The sequence below is a fragment of the Schistocerca piceifrons genome, chromosome 3 (assembly GCF_021461385.2).
Source record: "Schistocerca piceifrons isolate TAMUIC-IGC-003096 chromosome 3, iqSchPice1.1, whole genome shotgun sequence".
Taxonomy (NCBI): Eukaryota; Metazoa; Arthropoda; class Insecta; order Orthoptera; family Acrididae; genus Schistocerca; species Schistocerca piceifrons.
The window spans coordinates 128,733,830-128,740,265 of NC_060140.1; positions in this window are offsets into that span (position 1 = coordinate 128,733,830).

The window sequence follows — 6,436 nt, forward strand, 5'->3', positions numbered from 1 at the left end:
ATAAGTATCAAAGATGTAGTGTCATCCATCTACTTTATTATATACACGCACTACAATTCGTTAATTTAACTTCCTTGATAATGTAAGTGTACAGTCAGGACGACAGTGTAACGCTTATGCGTTGCAGAAAATAGCACATTTTTGCGTCGACCCTAAAGAACAGTAGAGTCTCGTTATAAATCATCTAATACTCATCTAATAGACTCGTATCCTTCTTGAACGTTAAAAGCCGGCCGGAGTGGCCGTGCGGTTCTAGGCCCTACAGTCTGGAACCGGGCGACCACTACGGTCGCAGGTTCGAATCCTGCGTCGGGCATGGATGTGTGTGATGTCCTTAGGTTAGTTAGGTTTAATTAGTTCTAAGTTCTAGGCGACTGATGACCTCAGAAGTTAAGCCGCATAGTTCTCAGAGCCATTTGAATGTTAAAACCGATAAACTTTCTGGAGCAGGCAAACAAGTTGTAGAATTCTGAAAGCTGACTATTATCGTAGCTTGGTATACATAAGTAAACATAAACAATGGCGAGCCGAAACAAGTTGACCAACGCCTTATTGCAATGCAGCAGCGCTTCTGCGTGGCGCGAGTTTCACCAGTGCTTGGGAGGAAAGAATGAAGTACGAGATTGTTAAATGGAATGATACAAGATTTATTATTGTTACTTTTTGTATGTGTCACTTTTTTACTAAATCCCTGTTCTGTTTTGTGTCAGCAATTCTTCAATATTTATAAAATGTATTACTTTACAGGTACTATCTAACTGCCTTTTAACTGAACCTGTTTATATCGATTTCCTTAGTCTCCTATGGGAATTTGTCGAAAAGTTTTATTGTTTGGTAGAATATGTTGTTAGGCACAGGTCCCGAGTTCGAGTCTCCGTCTCGCACACAGTTTTAATCTGTCAGGAAGTTTCATGCTGTTTTATGTTGATTCTTTCTTGGTAAATTTAAGTTCAGTCTATATCTTGTTCCATGGTTCTAGACAGAGCTGTTTGTGCATAATTATCAACGTTATTTTTTATACGTGCAACTAATTGGTGAATATACTCTCACGATGCCATTAAAGACGCCAGGTCTTTAAACAGATTTTTGCAAGGTGCTCGACTGCTATTTTTGGTTATTCTTAGGTCCCTTTTCTGCAGTTCGTAAATCATGTTCATAATTCTTGCATTTTTTTGTAGAAAAATTCTGTCGTTAAGAATTGAGAGTACATGCTGATAACCTTTTCATTGGAAGTATCTTTCTGTGTTCACATCACTTCAACTAAGAATCTGTATTCATGGCTAGAAATTCGGCATTTATTACATAGTCTATTGAAGTGCTATCGTACTTTAATTCAACATTTTACCTCTTCAAACTGAAATTCAATACAACAGTTATCTTTATGTTCAATTTTTATTTTATTGCTTATTGAACAATTGTAAAACTGTTTTTTCTGCTAGCAGTTCTCTTGTTCTGTCAGTGGCTGTAACACTGTTGTCATCAGCAAAGAGAACTTTTAGCCGATAATTAACACAATGGGAAAATGATTTATATCAGGAACAGTATTGGTCCTGATATGCAACCCTGAGGAACCCCTTGTAAGTAGGCTGTTTATGTTTTCTTATTGGCAATGTTACGTAGCGCTCTGTATGAAAGTCACTGGCTGTGCTGTGTGCAGTCTGTGGCTAGTTTGCATTGTTGTCTGCCATGTAGTGTTGGGCAGCGGCAGCTGGATGTGAACAGCACATAGCGTTGCGCAGTTGGAGTTGAGCCGCCAGCAGTGGTGGATGTGGGGAGAGAAATGGCGGAGTTTGGAAATTTTTAAGACTGGATGTCATGAACTCCTATGTATATTATGATTTTTCAACACTATTAAGGTAAATACATTGTTTGTTCTCTATTAAAATCTTTCATTTGCTAACTATGCCTATAAGTAGTTAGTGCCTTCCGTAGTTTGAATCTTTTATTTAGCTGGCAGTAGTGGCGCTCGCTGTATTGCAGTAGATCCAGTAACGAAGATTTTTGTGAGGTAAGTGATTTGTGAAAGGTATAGGTTAATGTTAGTCAGGGCCATTCTTTCGTAGGGATTTTTTGAAAGTCAGATTGCGTTGTGCTAAAAATATTGTGTGTCAGTTTAAGCACAGTCATGTATAATTGTTCCAAGGGGACGTTTCATATGTCGACCCTTAGCCGAGGAAACCTCACTGGAATCTTCTGATTTTTTCATGTAGTTTGTGTAATTAGTGTAGCTTATGTTTATTGCTAGCGCGTAATTGAAGAGAAAATCTCCTTTGTAGTTGCAGTCTTTCATTGTTGTACAGTAAAACAGTTGTGGCATACATGTAGATTTGCACCAAGTATTTCGCAGCTGCAATTAACAAGATATTATTTTCAGTGTTATGTTAATGTGTTCTATTATTTTGTTCTTCAAATTGTGCTTTTCTGTGTTATTGTGTGAAATATTGTGACAATAATGGCGTGTGAAAAACGTAATACTAGGCTCCAAAGTAAACTGAGAAATGACAGTGAAAACGAAAGCAGTCTGTTAGCGCCACTGAGTAATGAATTAACTGATGTTCAAAGTAGTACTTTGGTAATTGTGCATAGGGAAATGGAGCGGGCTGCAAACAATGGTGTAGTCAGTGAAACAATTAGTGAACAGGGAAGCATTATCGATCGATCGGTCGGCAACAGCTTGCCTCAGGAATCCGAAATGACAGGACACAATCTTGCAAATACTGTAGATTCAGGTTTTGCGTACTCACCGTTTTCTCAAATAAGTCAAGACGCATTTTCTGCTTTTCAAACTGCGAATATTGCCGGTTCAAATGCATTGTCGAATAGCACTGAGGAACATGTTTCAGACACCAGTGCATTGTTATTACAATTAATGCAACAAATGGGACAAAAGCTTCAAAAGTTAGACATAATGGAACAAAATCTTCAAAAGTTAGACACAATGGAACAAAATCTTCAAAAGTTAGACACAATGGAACAACACCACAGACAAACACAGCAACAGTTAGACGCAATGGAACAAAATCTTCACACCACGCTTGAACAAACACGTGAAGATTTAACTACTGAGTTACATAACATCGAATCGAAATGTCAAAAAGTCTGTAATGACGTAAAAACACAAATTTGTGAGCATTTCCAACCTATTTTTTCGCGTCATGAAAATGCATTACAGAATCACGAAGCAGCCATAAAAGAACTGCAAACTATTGTTCATGAAAATCACGACACCTTGCAAGCTAAAATTGACTCAGTTGCATCTATCAATTCGGTTATGCTACTTGCAAAAACTCAAGAAAGCTTAAAGGACACAGTAGATACGATTTCAACACAAATGGACACTCTGAAACTTGGTTCAGAAAAACACACTGGGGAAATAAGTACACTATCGGAGTAAGTAGCCGAACTTTCGGATCAGTTCACTAACTTATCTGCAAAGGTAGATGATGATCTGAATGACACAAGACCTGTAGCCATCACTGACACAGAAGAGTATGAACAAATTAAGAAATTCAAACAAAATCAGAATCAAATTAATACACAATACAAAAGAGAAATCCGGGAAGTACAAGATCAGTTGGCACAAGTAATACAAAAATTTAATATCTCAGAGGACACTCGCGCTCCAACACAGGAAGAGGAACTTAGAAATACGGAAAAGCCACAAAACAATAACACAGGGCATTTCGGAAATTATGAAAGAAATTGGCAAGGTTCACCGAATTTTGAGATGGAACCGCCGACACGACATAACAATGACCGATATGCTACTCGCTGACACGATGATTTTGACTATAAGCTGTTCATTACTACACGTAAATTCAAAACATTTAAGAATTCTGGCAACGACATTTATCTACAAGCATGGCTCCATCAATTCTCTCATTGTTTTCCACCCAACTGGTCGTTAGAGCACAGATTAGAATTTATGTGTGGCTACTTGGAGAATGAACCAACTGTAAGAATGCGATCGGTGATTCACGATTGCCACAATGAAGGAGATTTTTATCATGCCTTCCTCTCAGCATATTGGTCTCAAGCTACACAAGACCGAGTAAAACATAGTATCATAATGATGAAACATTTCGAACAATCTGAATTTTCCAGTCTTGTGAAATATTTTGAAGAAATGTTGCACAAGAATCAGTACCTGACAAACCCATACAGCCCCTCAGAACTCATCTGCATTTGCTTAATCAAATTACCTGAACATTTACGACATATTATTTTAGCAGGACGTTTCAAAGACGACATTGAAGCTTTTCAGGGACTGTTACAAGAACTGGAAATTGACACTGACAATCGGGGAACGCGAAAGCAGGAGCACAACAATTACAGATCACATCCGTCACAATTCCGCGATGACAGAAATAATATACGACAAGGCTATTCTTTCAACGTAAATCGTGACCGAAACAGACACCACCCGTATGACAACCGTTGGCAGAGTAGTAATAATTACAGGGAAAGATCACCTCTCCGCGGTAATGACAATCACAGAGACAACCAGAGAAACAGACAATATGGGAACCAAAATAATTATTATCAAGGGAGACAGAATAACTTCAGATGCAACGGTCCAGCGCGCAGTTACGATTCAGGTAGAAATTCTCCACCACGTGACCGACAAGAAAAAAACTATGGAATCTACCGACATGACGACAGACGATATGATCGTAACGACAGACCTGAATTGCATCAGAACTGGCGGGATTCAAACAGAGCAGAGATCTCTCGACAAGGTGAATTTGTAGAAGTTAGGTCTCCAAATCCCAATAACGACGCGCGCCAACAAAGACACAATAGGCAATGACTCATACCGCTGGCAGCCACAAAACGTACTTATGAAACTGACGACGCAGCTGCCGTAGCTAGTAAATACGTAAAAACGGAAGACATTAGGGACATCTTACTCCAGGAACACGACGTAAAAAATAACAACATTGCATATCCTGTGATTCACATTGCTGTAAATGACGTAAAATTTACGGCTGTACTTGACTCTGGTAGTCCCATTTCAGTAATTAGTGAAACAGTTTCTAGAAAATTCAACATATCGAACGATTGCCCCACACTTCCGTTACGTAAGATTAAATTACAAGGTGCAATCTTTGGAAAAAGTGTAGATGTACGCCAACAAACCAATTTAGAATTCTTTTGCCAAACCCACAGCTTCTCTATGAACTTTCTCATTGTTCCATTATTGTCGACGGAAATTATATTGGGAGTAGACTTTTTGAATGAATACAAATCCATCTTAAACTTTCACGATGCTGAAATAAGTTTAGAGAAAGAAGGTAAGTCAATAGCTTTGAGATTTGAAGATTGGCTCTCAAACCATGACGTGGAAATTAATCGGCTTTACCTTCTGTTAGACAACAGTTCGGAATTTTCTACGGAACTAGACACTAACAATCACTCTGCAAGTACTGGCAGGGATGATATCGACGGCATATTTAAAATTAATGAGTTAATTCAGAATAAAATTCAAACAATTGAGAATTGTAATGACACTGATAGGCAGGACCTTTTTGAGATTTTACAAGCACATTCCACAGTTTTTACTCACAAAACAGGAACAATCAAGGGATTTCAATACCAATTTCGTGTTCGTGAGCGTACTAAATTTTGTGTTAGACCATACGTAATTCCAGCACATTATAGGGACCGTGTTAGAACAGAAATACAATCAATGCTTGACGAGGGCATTATTGAGCCTGCAGTAAGCTCATACAACAATCCATTGCATGTTGTTGAGAAGAAAAATGGATCGATCAGACTTGTCTTAAATTCGAGACAAATCAATACTATCCTTATTCCTGAAACAGACAGGCCGCAAACGTTGGAAGAACTTCTTCAAAATTTTAATGGTGTAAAAGTGTTGTCTTCCATTGATCTCAGATCCAGCTTTTATCAGATCGAACTTCATCCAGAATGTAGAAAATACACAGCTTTCCTTTGTTTCGGCGTTTGTTATCAGTTTCGGAAACTTCCCTTTGATTTGAACATTTCTTCAGCAGCATTCATTCGTGGGCTAAATTCCATATTACCGGAGTTCTTAAAACGTCACATCACCTTATATGTGGACGATATTCTAATAGCAGAAGCTTCATGGAAACAACATAATCGCATACTCAACAGTTTGTTACGTATTTTTGCAGAATATGGAATTACAGTTAACTTGGAAAAGTCTGAATTCGGTAGGTCAAAGGTGAGGTTTTTGGGACATATTATTTCTTCTGAAGGCATTCAGCCGGATCCTGAAAAGTTAGAAGCAATCAGAGCCATTCCAGTTCCATCCACAGAATGACAAGTCCGCAGTTTTCTAGGTCTCGTAAATTTTTACCGTTGTTTTCTGAACATGCAAATTCGTGTTACACCAAAACTTTGTTCTCTCACTGGAAAAAATACTATTTGGAACTGGGACGAACAAGCACAG